Consider the following 16,254-nt stretch of genomic DNA (forward strand, 5'->3'; position numbering starts at 1 on the left):
AAGCACTTTTCCTTCCTTCCATAGCACCATTTTTATTTCCATCATGATCTCTCTGAATCTTAGTCTTTTCTTCTTAGCTCTGCATTACTGCAAGTTACTTAACCCCTCTGAGATCAATTTCTTCATCCATACAAGATGGGGATAAAAATATCCAGTTCAGAGGGCTGGGTTGGAGATGAAATAAAGCATATGAGGAAGGTGCTAGGCACTGAGCCAGGCACACTGGGGATGTTCCTGAGAGATCTGCTTACTTTCCTACCCTCTCCCCCATGCTTCAGATTCCTCCTGGGTTACCCCCTCTTCCCTTATCTTTAATTGTTAGTGATAAAGACTCCCGTGTGTGGGCCCCCTCCCTCCTTGAGATGACTCTACCAATTTCACCTCTGCAGCATCTAGTCAACAACACGTTTTTAATAGGAATCAGCACTGTATTAGAGAAGGCCATAAAAACCTTTCTCCAAAAGCAGGGGGTGAATCCCTGGGGACCCAGTGTCTAGGAGCACATAACTATTAGCCTCGGCAAGAGGCAGAGCAGGAGGCCATCCCTGCACGGAGGCCTGAGCTCATTTCAAACACAATCAACCCGGTCCCAGGTTGGGGAAGACTCGTCAAAGACAGACATCCTTGGCTAGGTTCGCAGGATGGCGCACACACCGCAGGACGCCATTTTAACTGCACAGGCACACATTCGGGGCCTTGCTGTGTGTTCTGGTCATCTCCATGGTGCCAACTCTGTGCTCCTCCCTGGTCTCCCAGTGACTACCACTGTCTCCGCAGCTGAGGTGGGCGAGTCCTTCCCCACCAGCTCCCTGCAAACTTCTGGTCACTGTACCCACTATTTACTGATAACCATCCCTTTCCTTCTCCCTCCCTGTTTGTTTATTTTGCAGCACACTGTTAAAACAACATGTAAGAAATTTCTCTCTTTTGGGTAAAGAGAGGGAGAAGCAACCCTCCCTGGGATGTGCCTGCAGGCTCCTGCCATACACACAGGGTCTGTGGGAGCTGGCTGCCTGCACAAGCAGCTTATTTGAGCCTCAGTGGCCCAAGGCCTCACTGCAGCCCCCAGGCGCCATATTTCAGACTGCACAGCCACTTAGGAACAAACAGGGCACTGAAGGAAGTCTAAGGAAGGGACCGGGATTAGTTCAGTCTTAGACCCCAGAGGGCTGGAATCCTACAGTCAAAAGAATCACAGAAACTGCTGCATCTAGTGTAGACAAGATGGCGGGTCTCCCCCCAGCAGCTCTGGAGAGAGAGCCACAGACTGAGAAAGGGAGTGGAGGTGGGGGAATCTGTGATTTCAATTTGGGAGAGGACTCTCAGTTTGAAAATGTGCTTCCTCACTTCCAAAACAAAAGGGGAAAGATAGTTTGTTCGCAAAGGAAATTCCCCAAACCTTCTGGAAAATCCCTCCTTGGTATTTCCACTCTAAGGTAAGCACTGTTAATCAGTCAGTCAATCTCAGTTGAGTAACGGTGATGTCCCATCAGGGCGTGCCACTGTTGAGAAGCCAGCTGTGTTCAGGAAGCAGATATTACCCAGTTCACGTGAGTAGTGGATGTAGGAACCTGGATGGAAGCGTCCCACTCACCCCCACCCGCCAGCCTCCGCCCCTTGCCAGGCCCTGGCTGATCCCAGAAGCAGAGAGAACTAGGTTTGGATCCCAGTGTGGCCTTATTAGCTGGGTGACCTCAGGCAAGTTACTTAACCTTTCTGATCCTCAGCAATGGGGAAAATGACAGCCAAAAAGGGATATTAGAACCTTTTTCCTAGGGTTGTTGTGAGATTTAAGTGACCAACATAATCTATATAGAGCGTCAGTACTCAGCCTGGTCATTTGTCAGCCATGATTTGTTGTATCCTCACACCCATTTCTGAGGTGAATAGAGCAAGTGAGTAAAAGTGCAGTGTAAGTGGAATGAACATCTGTTAAAACATTTTGGGGTGCATTTTGGCAGAAATGGGACAAACCCTTGAATCCAGCAATTCCACTGCTAGGAATTGTTCCTAAGAAAATCATCAGACAATTGTGAAAAGATGTATATGCATCTTTGTGGGTGTAGATATAATAATAATAATAATTTTAAAAAGTATAAGAAAAGTGAAAAGATACTTTGTTTATAAACAGCACCATATCAAAATGTCCAACAAAGGAAGGCAGGTAAATCAATTTTGGTATATTTATAAAATGGGATGCTCTACTGCTATAGTGAACTGATAGTGTTTTAGGTCTAGATATTTTGTTTTTATAGGAAAATGGCCATGCTATATTGTTAGTTTAAAAAAATGGATTTTTAAAAAGCAATGTGTTAAAATACCTATGTATATATGTGTGTACATATATACACACAAACAATCTTGCATACACAAACAGAAAAAAGTCTGAAAGACTACATAAACTAAAATATTAACAGTAGTGAGATATATGGATGGTAAAATCGGTAATTGCTACTTCTTTCTTTGTTCTTTTCTATTATCTGAATTGCTTACAATGAGCTTGCATCTCTTAATAAGCCACAAATATATAAAATAAAGCTGCTTCCATTAAGAATTTTTTTTTTCACGGTGACAGATGGTAACTGCACCATCGTGGTGAGCACTGGGGAATGCATCCAGTTGTCAAATCACTATATCCTATACCTGAAATTAATGTAACGGTGTATTTAACCATATTTCAATAACCCATAAAGCAGTACATGATAGAATAAAAGAAAAAATAAGAAAAGAAAGATTTTTTGTTCAGAGTAGGACAGCAGAGAAAAAGAAGCCAGCTCTCACAATGTGGCAAATGAAAATGTAAATCCCATCATCACCATCATTAGCGTCGCCACATAGACATGTAGCGAGGACTAAGTCAGTCACAGCGCTGGGTCACCTAGAACAGGGCCAGGGACGTGGCCCACACCCAGAAAATACTTGAAGGTATTTTTTTAAAATGATAACCAGATACCTCCAGGCTTTGTGTTGCCTATTTCTCCAGAAAGGACAACGAAAGGTCCAGACATCCCACTGGCTGGGTCATCAGGAGGGGAGGGTTCTATCTGGTTGCCTAATCACCCGTGGAGTAATTTAGGGGATTAACACAATCAGGGACCAAGCTGGGCTCCCTAGCAAATGCCTTGGCTGTAAGCTTGCCTCAATTTACTTTGTGCATGTACCGCCCAAATCCTTTTTTTGTAATGCCGGCAGCTACAAATACATCCTTACATATTTACATACACACAGTGAAGGGATGCATTTTTGAAAAAGGTTTATACATATCAATCGAATTATAAATTTTCTTTCCGGGCTTGTTATTTAAAGGACCCCTCTGGTAAATCCTTTTGTGAGGCAAATAATCAGGATTTTCCTATCAGGTTTGTTTGAGAGGCAAGGGACCCCGAGTGACAACTTGGTGGCTGACACCCTCTCTCCCAACCCCCAGTGCCCAGGCTCTGCCCTGTGGACAACACAGTCTTCTGGCTGGGCTTTTTGTATAAAGGGCACACACTGAATGACATGCTGACTTCACACAGAACGTCTCATTTATGTCCTGTGTGACTGACTCATTTGGGGAAATTTTTTATTATTAGGGATTTGCTACAGCTGGAGTAAATCTCCTTAGAAATTTCAGTGTTGTCAGATTCATTTGGAAGAGCTTGTGGGGGATTAGGAAGTTTGTGGCCTTGGAATAAATACGGCTCCTCATCGAGCAGCTGATAGCCAGCATTTGTTTGGTAAAGGAATCTGGGGTCCAAACTCTGGGCTCACCCCCAACGACAGCCAAGGAGGATAACCTGAAAGGCCATTCCTCTTAGAACACATTATTCGTCTTCCAGAAGAAAACATAAACCAGCTAACGGACATATTAACTACTGTGTTTGCATTTCATTATTCATAATCTCCCTCAAATGAAAAAATTCCTTCCAAAGCTTTAACACTACCTTTTATTATTTTAGCCGTCTATTTACTTTCCTAAGCTGAAGTAGCCATTTTCACTCCTACCTTTTTCCTTTCTCTCCAAAATGGCTCTCGGGTGCCTTTTTACTTTTCTCCTCACAGATTCTGACATCGGCATGTCGAGCATTTGTCTAGAGAACGTTTTCTGTACGTTCTTCCTCGACTTCAAAGTCTTAATTTCTCTCCCCAAACCCACATTTGGGGCGTGGGAATCTTGACGGGGGAATTAATTTTCAGAGTCCACGGGAGAGGTATGAAAAAGCAACAGACTCCTTGCTTCCTCTCATCACTAGGCAAACATGAAAAGAGGCTTTCTAGTTTCCATAACTCTATCCACGCTTGACATTTCCCAGCAGGCCCCCGAAGGCTGGGTTAGCCAACCGAGCCTGAGCTAGAAGATTCTTCACGACATCCAGGCCCTTCTCAAATGGCCAGATGATGTCCACCCTGCCAGAGTGCCCCCGAAGGACTGCCACTTAGAGCTGCTTGTGAGGAGATTTCTCTGTCACAGGTGGAGTGCTTGGTGCTCTGGGGAAGAGTGCTGTGCCCATTCTATGATACTTGGGTCTACACATCACAGCACTCATGTCCCCCACCATGTCTGGAAGCCAACCAGTCAATGTCTCCTGTTATGCTACTTGTATCACAAATTTTTAAGACCTCACACTTTGCACATGGCAAGCTCTTTCTAGCCCCTGGGCTTTTGCACAGTCTCTTCCCTCTGTCTGTGATACTTTCTTCTGTGGTTGGTGCTGTCTCCTTCTTCTCAGTGCAAAAGTCACCTCCTCAGAGAAGCCTGTCCTGACCACCCTATTTCGACCCTTCTTCTCTGCCTCGCCATCCTCATACTGCCTTTATAGCTATTATCATTCGCAAAGGTCTTGTCAATATACTTGTTTATTTGTTTCGAATCTGTGTCCTCACTACATAGTAAGTAAGCACCACGAGGGCGAGGACCTTGCCTTTTTCCTGCGGAATTTCTACTCTTTCCATGGTGGCTGGCATAGAGCTGGGCTTGTTATTTTTTGTGGTGTGAGCAAATGAACGAGGGGCCTACAGTTGGTAAGTTCGGGAAGAATTCACTCTGTGATGACGTTTCCCGAGGGGATGGATACATTTGGTCCATTTTCTACTCTTTGCCTTTGTGCTCCAACACATTCACTGAGCTATTCTGGTTTTATCTGGAAACTGAAATGTTGCCTCATGACTCGAAAACATGAAATATAACATTTTGAGTGGAAGAAACATCTCAAATCATGCTGACAGCATTTTCACTATTAGCGGCAAACAAATCAACTATAATTAAAATGCTGTCAAAGTGATTTGAGATTTTTCTCACACTTTCAAAGTTCCATATTTCATGAGTAGATTATGGAGGCCAGAGAATCTACCACCTCCTGGAGTGCCTTTCTTCTGGGAAGCTCAAAGACATCTACAAACACTGTCTTATTAATCCTTACATTAAAACCTGCAGGGAAAAGAGGAGGAAAACACAACACTGTCACGTACAAGTTCGCAGGGAAGAAGCTGCCTGAGACACAAAGAGGCTGTGGGCAGGTCTGCATGAGGCCCACCCAAGTCTCTGGTCCAGTCAGACCCACAGCCGGGTCACCTGGTCTCTGGCTCAATAGTGAAATCCAGCCTTTATGGAGAATCAGGTCAAGGTCAGGTCAGATTTTTTTTAAAGAAGCAAATTTCATTTCCTTGAATTTCTCCCTTTCATCAGGGCCACCCATTTAAGAAGAAGCTGGAACAACACTGGGAACATCAGTGGAAAGAAATACCAACCATTTACTGAGCATTTATTATGGGCTAGACCCTCGTTTAGATATTATTTCATTTAATCCTTGTTGAATATACCCCATGATGTTACGGTTCCCACCCACTTACAGATGCAGAATCTGGGGTTCAGAGAGTCCAACTGACCTACCCAGAGTCCCATGAGAAGGACAGGTCGGAGACGGGCTCGAGACCCAGGTGGTCTCACTCCTGGGCCTACAGGCCTCACCTCCATCCCGTGAAAGTATCAGATCATGCCCGTACAATAGAATCAGAAGGTACGGGGTATAAAGAAACTGCTTGGTTCCCGTTGGAGACTTAGCAGAATCTTGCTCTTTTTATTTAGCTGTTTTGTTTAAACAAAGCCTAGAGGACTTGCCAAAATTAATAGACAAATCACCCATAGAAGCAGTGAGCGGATTTGGAATCCATGGTTTCAAGACTCACCCAGTTGAAATCTGGCTTTTAAGTGTTCAGATGGGATAACATATTAATTTTTGCAAGTGAAGTATTTTTAAAAGCACATATATACCCATATGTGAACATATGGTCCATCGAGTGAGAAAACAGTATCCTGTGTATTTATAAGCTCTTAAAGTATCATCTAGAGCACATATTCTTCAACCCGTGGATTTCTAGTAGGACCCACAGATGAGTTTCAGTAGGTGAGAGAAGCCCTAGAGTCAAATGCAGAAATTTTGTGCGTTTGTGTGTACGCACATTTTCCTAGGTCTGTGACCAAAAAAAAAATCTTAAATGACTGTGATACAGAAACATATCTGTCGATAAGCGGGTGTGTTCTCTGAGAAGTGTGGGGTACGGGCTTTGTAGGCAGATCCAGCTGTTTCCAGCACTCGTTAGTGGCACGAACGCAGGCAAGGCACTGAACCTCTCTAAGTCTCAGTTTCTTCATCTATAAAATGGAAATAACCATGATCCCCACCTTGTGGGACTGTTGGAAGGACTGTAAAAGTCCACAGGAGCCCAGAAGGGTGCTAGATACCTGCGAACATCCCTGGAAGACACTGGTTATTTTTACTGTCACTTGTGTTTTTACAAAGCAGGGTGGCAGACATGGGGGAGAGAAGGGTTATATACACATGAATCAAACGGAGGAGGGAATGAAAAGTCACAAAGTTAGAGACAGTCCCAATGCCCGCCAGCCTCAATGCTAGGGGTGGCAGTTTCTAAAAAAATCTTCCCCTTGTACAAATCCATCAATAGTGCTTTAGTCACTTGAGTTTTTGAGGTTGCCTTTCACTCTGGTGTTTCTGAGTCCCGCCTCCAGAGCCAGCCTGCCATGGGGGATTCAGAACAGCCCGTGCCTTCTCCACCCCAACCCCCTCGCCAGCCCACCCCCCATGACTTGGAGGGTCTTGAATAACTAGCGGTCGACCTCCTTCACTGTGGTGAGTTAATGCATGTCAACAGCTCAGTACAGTGCCTGGCACATAGTAAGTCCTCAATAAATAAACGTCAGTCATTACTAGTACTATTACTGTTGTCGTTATTGTTACTCTTTGCTCGATCACTGCAAGGACCCCAACGGGCCAAGACTCGGCATTGGTTTGCCTCTCAGGGTTGGTGCCGCTGCCTCTTTAATGGCGACTGCTGGCAGTTGCCTTTTCTTCCCTCCTTTCTTCCCACCACCCGTCTCTGATGCTCGGGGCTTATCCACAATCTCCGCACAGCCAGGGTCTTCACGGCGCCTCAGAAAGGAGGAAATCTGACCCCCCCAGCAAAGGAAGTATGCGAAGAAAATAACCCAAAACAAACCGAAGGAATTATTCCAGAAAACCTTGAAGGCAAGAAAATGGAAATACAAATAACGTCTATTTATAATTGCTGGTTGTTTTCCGCAGAAGCCCCGGGATGATGGAGAGGGCCCTGCCGATCTCATTGTTCCTGCCGGAGCAGGCTGCCAAGATCGCCGCGCGACGTGAGCAAGGAGGCCGCTGCAGACAGGGTGTCTGATGGGTCTCGCTGTGGGTGAACTTTCAGAGAGCGAACGGCACACAACAAAGCCTCGGGCTCCTCTCCCCTGGCCCCTCGCTGAACACCGCTTCCCCCACTGACCTGGCTCCCCAGCAAGGCGCATTCCTGAGGCCACAGATCTGTTCCACTCCTGGACCAGTGAGCGCTCGGGAGGCCGGCTTGGATGGAACGTGCTTGCTTATGTAAGGAAGGATTTTCTAGGTGACCAGTGCCAATGTGAAGTTGAATGCTGTTAGGGTAGGCTGTTTTCAGCACGACGGTTGGGTCTTTTTTCCATCTGCGGTACACGCCTATAAAGTCCTCACTCTCTGCGCTTAGCTCAAAGGGCTCCTTGTTAGCATTTTGTAAGGACACCAGAGTAGGAAGTAGGTAAGAGTAGCCCATAATTCATGTCTGTGCCCCAGCAGGCTGGCGCTCAGAGGTGAAGGTGAACCCTGCCCAGCAAGGCCAGACTGGTCTATACTGGCCTGGATCAGTCGAGCTTGCATGCCTCAGTTTGCCTCATCTCATAAATGGGAACAGGGTTCACGCCTCTGTGCCTTCCGGGGCTGGTTGGAAGGGGCAGAAAGCAACTGGCATCCACTAAGGGGAAATCAGAGTACACCATTCCAGGGCCGGGGTGTGCTGGCAGCAGCAGCCTGACACTCGGCCGGGCAAATGGTTCCCTCTGGAACAAGCGCTCGCTAACCCTGGCTCCCAGAGGGTCTAATTGTGAGAGCAAATCATAACCTTCCCATCTGTCCGAAAAATGGGAGCCTGCTGGGAGTGAGGCATACTGGGCACCAGGGAATCAATCACTGCATCGGAAAAACATTTTTCTAGGGATTTAGGCTCCCAGTCATGTTTCTGTCCCTCTTTGCTGGCATCCAGCCCCCATAACAAAATTTATAAAATACAAAGCTTGCCTGAAAAATGTACCCTGCAGAAATCCAAGCAGGAGACCATTTGGGAGTATGTGGCTGGTGTGCTGGGCCCTTTCCTTGGGTTTCATTCACTGCAAGCTTCAGGTTACAGGGCTCAGAGCTTCTCCTGGCGCCAGGGGCAGACTTGTCACGACAGTGCAAAAAACACGTTAGTTGTGGAAATGATGGACCTGTGCTAATGACCAAGCAGGAAGGTTGCTGCCACGCCAGGGTGGACATTCTGAATATAGCTCTTAGTGGCCAGTCAGCTGGGACAGCTTCCGCCTCTCCAGCCAGCACCTGGTGACCAGTGCTTTCCTCGACGGGTGGGTCGTGAAAACGTCGGGGCGGCACTGGGAGCAAAGGCCGCCCAGTCCGGCCTGGTGCATTTTAAAGCATTTGCCTTTCTCCATCACAGAAATGGTCCTGTATTCTGCAGGAACCGGCCAGCATCTCTAATGGGGGGTGGGAGGATGGTGGGTTGGTGGAAAGAGCAAACATTCAGGAATATTGGGTTCTCTTGGCAGGGGGCTCCCTAAGACTAGGAAGAACTATGTCAAGAAAGGACAGCAGCTTCTACAAGAAAGGGAACCAGATTGCAGCAAGTCTCTGAGCAGGATGGGAGCAGTGTGAGTCAGACCTTGAAGGACCTTTATTTATCCCACAGCATCGCAGCCTGTTTGCTTTGTGCAAGGAGCTGTTGGCTGCTTGGCTGCAAAGCTACTGACTTGAGGGGGGAGCGGTGGGGGCCCCCCTGCACCCGGGGAGGGAGCACTAGTGCCAGGGATAAGCTGGGAGGGCCACACAAGTATAAGGGCCCTGGTGGGCAGGAGGGCCGTAGAGACCCCTAGCAGAGCAGCCTCAGCGCCTAACCTAGCTGCCTGCCCCAAGGCCTACACCGAATCTTGTTATCTGCTCGGACCTCAGTTTCCCAGCGGATAAAACAAAAAAAAAAAAACAAAAAAACTTTCTTACCCTCCTACCACTCTCAAAGGGATGACACATAGATAAATCACTTTGAACTTTTAGATGAAAGGTGCTCTATAAACTCGAGGTCTCATCAACCGTAATTGTTACGGTAATTATTTTAATGATAATAATGATGATAATGGGAGGGGGGGTGCGGTGAGGATGAAACCTCCTACCTTGAGACAAAGAAAAACTCTTCCCATTAAAACCTGCATCACGATTCCTTCGGCTCCTGGCTCTCTCAACCATCTCCTTCAAACTGCCAATTCCTGGGCTGAAATATTATTTACTCCTTTCCTTCCCAATAAAACAATTATTTGTTCCACCATTCTTCCTCTCGCCCGCTCTCCGTGTGTCTAGCTTCGCCCTGACAGCTCAGCCATGGACTGTTTACATGTCTCGCTCACCTCCAAGGCTCTGGTTCAGCTCCATTGACACTGAAGGCAGGAGAATTCTCTGTGTGTGAGGAATCAATTACTTCCGCTGACACTCTATTACTAGCCCTCACATCTTCGGATTCCAGCTGCACAGGGAGGCGGTGGGGGGATGGCAGGGAATTTGAAGAGGATGGTGAGGGGGGCTGGAGGGGACCTGCGGAGTAGAAGGTGGATGACAGGGAGGCAGACGGAGACCGTCGACAGAGCGTCCCAGAAAGAGCTCTCTCTCCTTGACTGCCCTGCTGGCATCCGGAGGTGACCCCACGGCAGGAAGAGGCAAAGAAAAGAGTAAGAGACGGAAGAGGAAAAGAAAAGACTTGTCAGAGATATCTAAGGAAATCAGAGAGGGCTCAAATACCTAAGTATGGGGACAGTGGGTGACAGCTCTCAGTACAAGGACACAGACATACAAAGGCAGCTTTGGGTGGTGGGCCTCCAATTCCAGCCATTACTGTCTGTGAGATCTCTCTCACAGTGTACCCACCTGTTAAATGGGAATAACGCAGTACCTAGTCATTCATTCATACATATATATATATATATATACACACACACACACACACACACACACACACACAGAGAGAGAGAGAGAGAGAGAGTGTGTCAAGATGCTTGATTACAAAGGTAGGAAAAAAAGCATAAAAAAATCATGTGGATTTCTTTCATCATGTGAAGTCCTTTGATAGCTTCCCAAACCTAAGCCCAGTTTACATGTTTTTCTTTCTTCTTCTTTTTAAAAATTTTATTCTGACCCAGCTAACATTTTTCAGGGATTTTCCTTCTAGGGAAAAAAAAAAAAAATTCTGATTATGTAAATTAAATACAACCATCTACTCTGCAATCACTGAGATGAGTTGTGAGGCCCTAGGTTTTATAATGAAGGTCGATTATGAAAGCTCTTTTCTGGAAGGAAAGACAAGGGCAGCTATCATGTATATATTTTTTTCTGGGATGATTTATCAAGGCCGAAGTAGAAGAATGAAATTAAATTATCTATTGAGTTTCTCTTAATCCAAAGGTTTCAATCCCCCTGCCATTAAAAAGGAAAAAAACAAAGAGAACATCGTATTTGCTATAGGACTCATGACTATAGGAAAATACACAAACCACTTTTTAAGAAAAATCTAATTTTCTTACTTGGTCTCTTTCGTCGTCCTCTTTATCCCCTCCCCACCCTGAACTCCCACTGAATTTCTGAAGACAGACTCTCACCCGGTGTAATTAGCTGGGAGAATTACACGCAGTTACATGGGGTAAGATGCTGGCCCTCTGGGACAGCTGGGTTCAGAGAAGGTGCCAGGGCTGAGAGGCAGAACAAGTGGGATTGTGGATTAGAAAACCTCAAGTGATTTTCTCAATCAGGAGATAAAATGCATTGTTAAGAAGGACTTCCATAGCAAAGCTTGCGTTTGGAGCATGGCGATTGCAACATCGTGTATTTAAAAACAAACTGCCAAAAATAACCGTTGTCCCAACTGCTCTTTAGCCTTGGTGGGAGGAGGAGAACAATCTGTGATGTTTTTTTCCCACTTCTCAGCAAGCAGAGTTGCTGGGTGGAGTCCTTGGTCAAGGTTGATGTGCCGGGGTCCGCCGCAGGCTGAGCCGGAGTCAGCTGGGCTGCCCATTTTATTGCACCATATACCTGCAGGGGGATCTGTTTCTGTCATTAGTAGGGTTGTTGCAACACAGAAAAATATTGCTGCTCATTGGCTCCTTGGGGGAATCAGAATATTTCTGTGGTTGGGCAGGCAGTAAATCTATAATAATGTCATGAGTAATCAACGTGAGGCTCTCTCCTGAGTGCAAGGCACTCTCTTGAACCAGAGAACTCACACTCTGTTTCGATTTCTGGAGACTTAGGTGGACTCCAGTTGAAGCCACGCCTCCACTTGGGTAGTGTTCAGAGTCCTACGTAGGAGTAAATGGAGAGGTGGATTTTTCCAGGTTCGGGCATTAAACTGGGGGGTCAGAGGGGGTTTGTCCCAGGACACAAGGTGTAAAATTGTAGAGACCCTGGTCAGGGAGGTTGGGAACAGCAGAGGGTGCTTAAAAGTCCTAGTCTTCCCCGCTTCCTGACCCTAGCCTTTCTCTAAGATGGTGGAAGTCGCCTGGCCAGGAAAAAAAATTCAACAGCTTTGCTCAGGCACTCTTCAGAGAAAACAAGTTTTGTTGATCATCAAGTCACAAGGATGGCCTTTTGATTACTGTGGTTCCCTAAGGCATCAAATTGTTTCCTTGTCTTGTCTTTGACGTGATGTTCTCTACCTGGACCACCAGAGATATATAGCTCTGCTCTGTCTGGCTAACTTCTTTGAGATTGGTGCAGGCATCACTTCCTCCAGGGAGCCTTCCCTGATCTCCCCAGCCTACGCTGGGTCTCAGTGCTGGTGGCTCACATAATCAGGCCCACTGCATATCCCCAGGCAGAGCTCACAGTGCTGGGGGACACAGTGGAGCCTAAGAGTAGAGCACAGGTCGCATAGGAGGGCATTCTGGCTTCAAATCCCTTCCCCACTATTCCTGTGAGTGGTACCTGGGGCCAGAAGTTAGTCTTTAAGTCCAAGTTTCTTCATCTGTAAAATGGGAAGAGTAACAAGGACTTCACATTTTTGTGATTCAAGGATCAATGAGATGATGTATGTGGAGCACTGAGCAAAGCGCTAGTCTCAGAGGTGAAGCTCTAGACGTGGTAGCTTTATCATCAATAACCATATATTTTTAACATTATTTTTTCTTTTTTTTTTTTTTAAAGATGCTATTTAATTTTTTGACAGAGAGAGATCTCAAGTAGGCAGAGCAGCAGGCAGAGAGAGAAGGGGAAGCAGGCTGAGTAGAGAGCCTGATGCGGGGCTTGATCCCAGGACCCTGAGACCATGAACTGAGCCGAAGGCAGAGGCTTAATTAACCCCCTGAGCCACCCAGGCATCCCTAACATTATTTTATTTAATTTTATTTTTTAGAACAAGAGAGCGTGTGTGAATGCGGCGGGCAGGGAGCAGAGGGAGAGAAAAAGAATCTTAAGCAGGTTCTACATTCAGCACAGAGCCTGACATGCGGCTTGAACTCAGGACCCTGACAGATGATCTGAGCCAAAATCAAGAATCTGACGCTTAACCGACTGAGCCACCCAGGCACCCCAGACTTGCTCCCAAACTCTTAGCTCCATGAAGACAAAGAATATGATATACTCATCAGTGCATTCCCAATGCTATCATCACGTGTGGCACATGGTAGGCGTTTAGTCACTATGGATGAATGCATGGTTTATTGCCATTTCACTGGTGAAAGGCTGAGTCACAGAGGGCTTAGTGACCTCCGTAAGCCCGTGTCTCATCCTCCTGCTCTCATTATATCACATCACGTGATGGACGCATAGGGCAGACAGTTCCGTCTGCTTCCAGCATGGGCTCCTGCCACATTGACCTATGTCCTGGCAACTCAAATGTAAAAATATGCAACAATCCTGTGCATGCACCTGCTTACTACTCTAAGACCAGGTGTCCTGAGGGTACAGAAATGAAATATGTAGTCCATGCCCTTAGAGAATTTACACTCTCAGAACATAACACGGACCGCCCATGAACTAAAGGCAAGCCAGCAAATCAAGGCAATACGCAATGCTCTGGGAGTTCGACCTTGGGAACCATAAAAGAGAACTGGGAGAATCAAGGAAACAGAAGGGAAGACGAAGGGAGTGTGCGGCTGGTCCCTGTGGAGGGGAGAAGGAGGAGGGTCCAAGCACTGGGCACTCACAGGGTCTCGTGCAGATATAAGGTTCTCTTTGGCTGTTTGCTTGGAATGGAGGATGCTCACGGAGCACAGAAGTTGCTGTCAGCTGGATGGGGAGGGGCTAGATTATTGAGATCTGGTCCATTCCCTCTGTAGACCATAATCAGTTTATCAACCTGGGAAGCTGCTGCCTCTCTAGAATATCATCCCTTACTTTGGGAGAAATAGGCAAGTCTAAGATTTAAAGAGCTCCTCTGGCCAAAAATACAGGGGCTCCTTGTTTATCCAGCACACTTAGCTAAAGGCCAAATATCCCTAAACCTCCAGTATTCAGAACATGGGTGGGCTTTGGGAGGATGATTTCAGAAAAGACCTTGAGGGGGCATCTGGGTGGCTCAGTTCCTTAACGCCTCTGCTTTCGGCTCGGGTCATGATCCCAGGGTCCTGGGATCGAGCCACACATCGGGCTCTCTGCTCAGCGGGGAGCCTGCTTCCTCCTCTCTCTCTGCCTGTCTCTCTGCCTACTTGTGATTTCTGTCAAATAAATAAATAAAACCTTTAAAAAAAATAGAAAGAAAAGATCTTGCGGACCTCAGCTGGTGCCAGGATTCTGTGCACTGATGCTTTTCACACTCTGTCCATGGGGGTGTGCCTCAGAGCCTGCTCCACCGTGAGCTTGGCGGACTGAAGCCAAGCAGACATGCTGGCCCTGGATGACACTGGCTTCGGGCAGAGCTGGGACCCCAGACCCAGAACTTCCCAATGGACAGCAAGATCTCCGGAAGCAATATCCGTACAACACAATGAAAGAGTAATACAAGTCAGAAGAAGGCGGCTCCGGGAGGCAGGCATACACCTCACAGGAAGTGACAGCAAGAGTACTGACAGGAAAAAGTCACAGACTTTCCCCTGACAAAGGACAACGGTGTTAATGCGGTTGCTAATTCATTGCGTATCCACACAAACAAGACACAGCAATCTTGCGAAGCACTTATGATCAGCTTTGCAGGTGAGGAAACTGAGGCCTGGGAAGTTTAGAAGGTCAACAAAAACTCAACTCTCAATCTCTCGGGATCCAAATTGGACAAAACCTGGCCTGGGTCACAAAAAGCGAAATTTGAAATTAGAGGCCTGAATCATGAAGGAGAAGTTGACTCCCCTTACTGCTGGTTTTGCTTAAGAAGACAGGGAAGTGTGGCACAGGATTTAGAATGTTCTTTATTAGAAATCCTTTCAAAAGAGGACTGTGGAACTCTAAATGAGTAGGTCCGAGTATCTAAACATTTCCCTTGGACGGAGCACGGCTCTCCCGTGGAAAATGAGATGCCGAACGCATGCCTAAAATCACTCGCATAAACTTCGTGTGGGCTTTTTGTTCTTTCAAGAAATGTTCTTTTAGGTCTTCCTAGTGGTTTGCACACTTGGTGAAGCATGTTTTCCGAGACACCCATCTGGAAGTGACCAATTCTTAACAGGGCCCAGACTCTCGGTTTGGGTTTCCCTTGGGCCTCTGGGCTGGGGAGGGAGGCCATGCTGGTCTGAGGCCTCATGAATAAGTTGTGTATCATATGCAGGTGGGTGTTCTTAAAAAAAACGCATGTATCTTAGATTTCAGAAATGGAAAAAGATTCAAGTCTGTGTACATATGTTCCCAAAGCCCTCTAGTGTCCCGCCTACTGCTGGCTGACTCAGGGGAAAAGCAGTAGTACCCTCTTCCTCACCACAGGGAATGAGTGGTTCTTCCCTGTTCCCTCAGAGGACCCTGAGTCCTGCCCTTTGGTCCCTTGGCCACATCTACGTGGCCAGGCCACGGGGGCCTCTGGTTTCTGCCCACAGAGAGCAGCCTGTGGGTGCTGGGGGTTTGGATTCCTGCTCACAGCCCGAGGGAGGAGTCAGAGAGCTCCCCACAGATGGTGGTGGCCTGGGACCGCGCTGACTCAGGCAGAGCTGGGGCTGTGAGGGAAAGTTTCCAAGCAGACAGCAGGCTTCGGTGGAACAAAACGGACAAGCGGCTGTTCAAGGCAAAAGGCCTGTCTGGGGTTTACTTTTCAGGGGCTCCACCTTTGGGTTGAGGATTTCAAGACACAGAGAGCCAAGGGCCCAGGGAGCTCCGGGCCGGGCCTGCTCCTGGATCTCGGGGCCACCTCTGCCCGTTACCCCCACAGATGTGAGGAGGGGATGGTGCTGTCCGCGGCCGGCCCTTCCTCCAGTGTGGGGCTGGCTGCTTCCTGGTGCTCTTACTCACTTTCCTTTCTGCAGGGGTGTTGCTGCTGTGCCCTGTCAGGAGGAGGACAGTGCAGGCGGTTTTCCCTTGGTAAGCATCCATCCCCGCTAGGAGCCTGGAGAGCCAAGTCCAATTCAAAACATGCACCGGAAATGAAAAGAGAAAGGAGTCTAATTTCCTTTGGTAGTCAGCGCTTTCCAAACCCAGGAGCTCCCTTGGACTGAAAAGGACAGAAGGGGGAGAGAGAAGGCACCAGACAGAACTTCGAACACTTCAA

At 47.2% G+C, this 16,254-nt stretch overlaps 1 protein-coding gene across 4 annotated transcripts in view; it reads right to left on the minus strand.

The window, feature by feature from the left end:
- Nucleotides 1–16,254, minus strand: part of NRP2 (neuropilin 2) — a 111,371-nt gene that overhangs the window by 77,731 nt on the left and 17,386 nt on the right. The gene's annotated exons all lie outside the window — the stretch shown is intronic.

The sequence above is a fragment of the Lontra canadensis genome, unplaced genomic scaffold (genome assembly GCF_010015895.1).
Source record: "Lontra canadensis isolate GAN:19392208 unplaced genomic scaffold, GSC_riverotter_1.0 scaffold18, whole genome shotgun sequence".
In the NCBI taxonomy this organism is placed as follows: Eukaryota; Metazoa; Chordata; class Mammalia; order Carnivora; family Mustelidae; genus Lontra; species Lontra canadensis.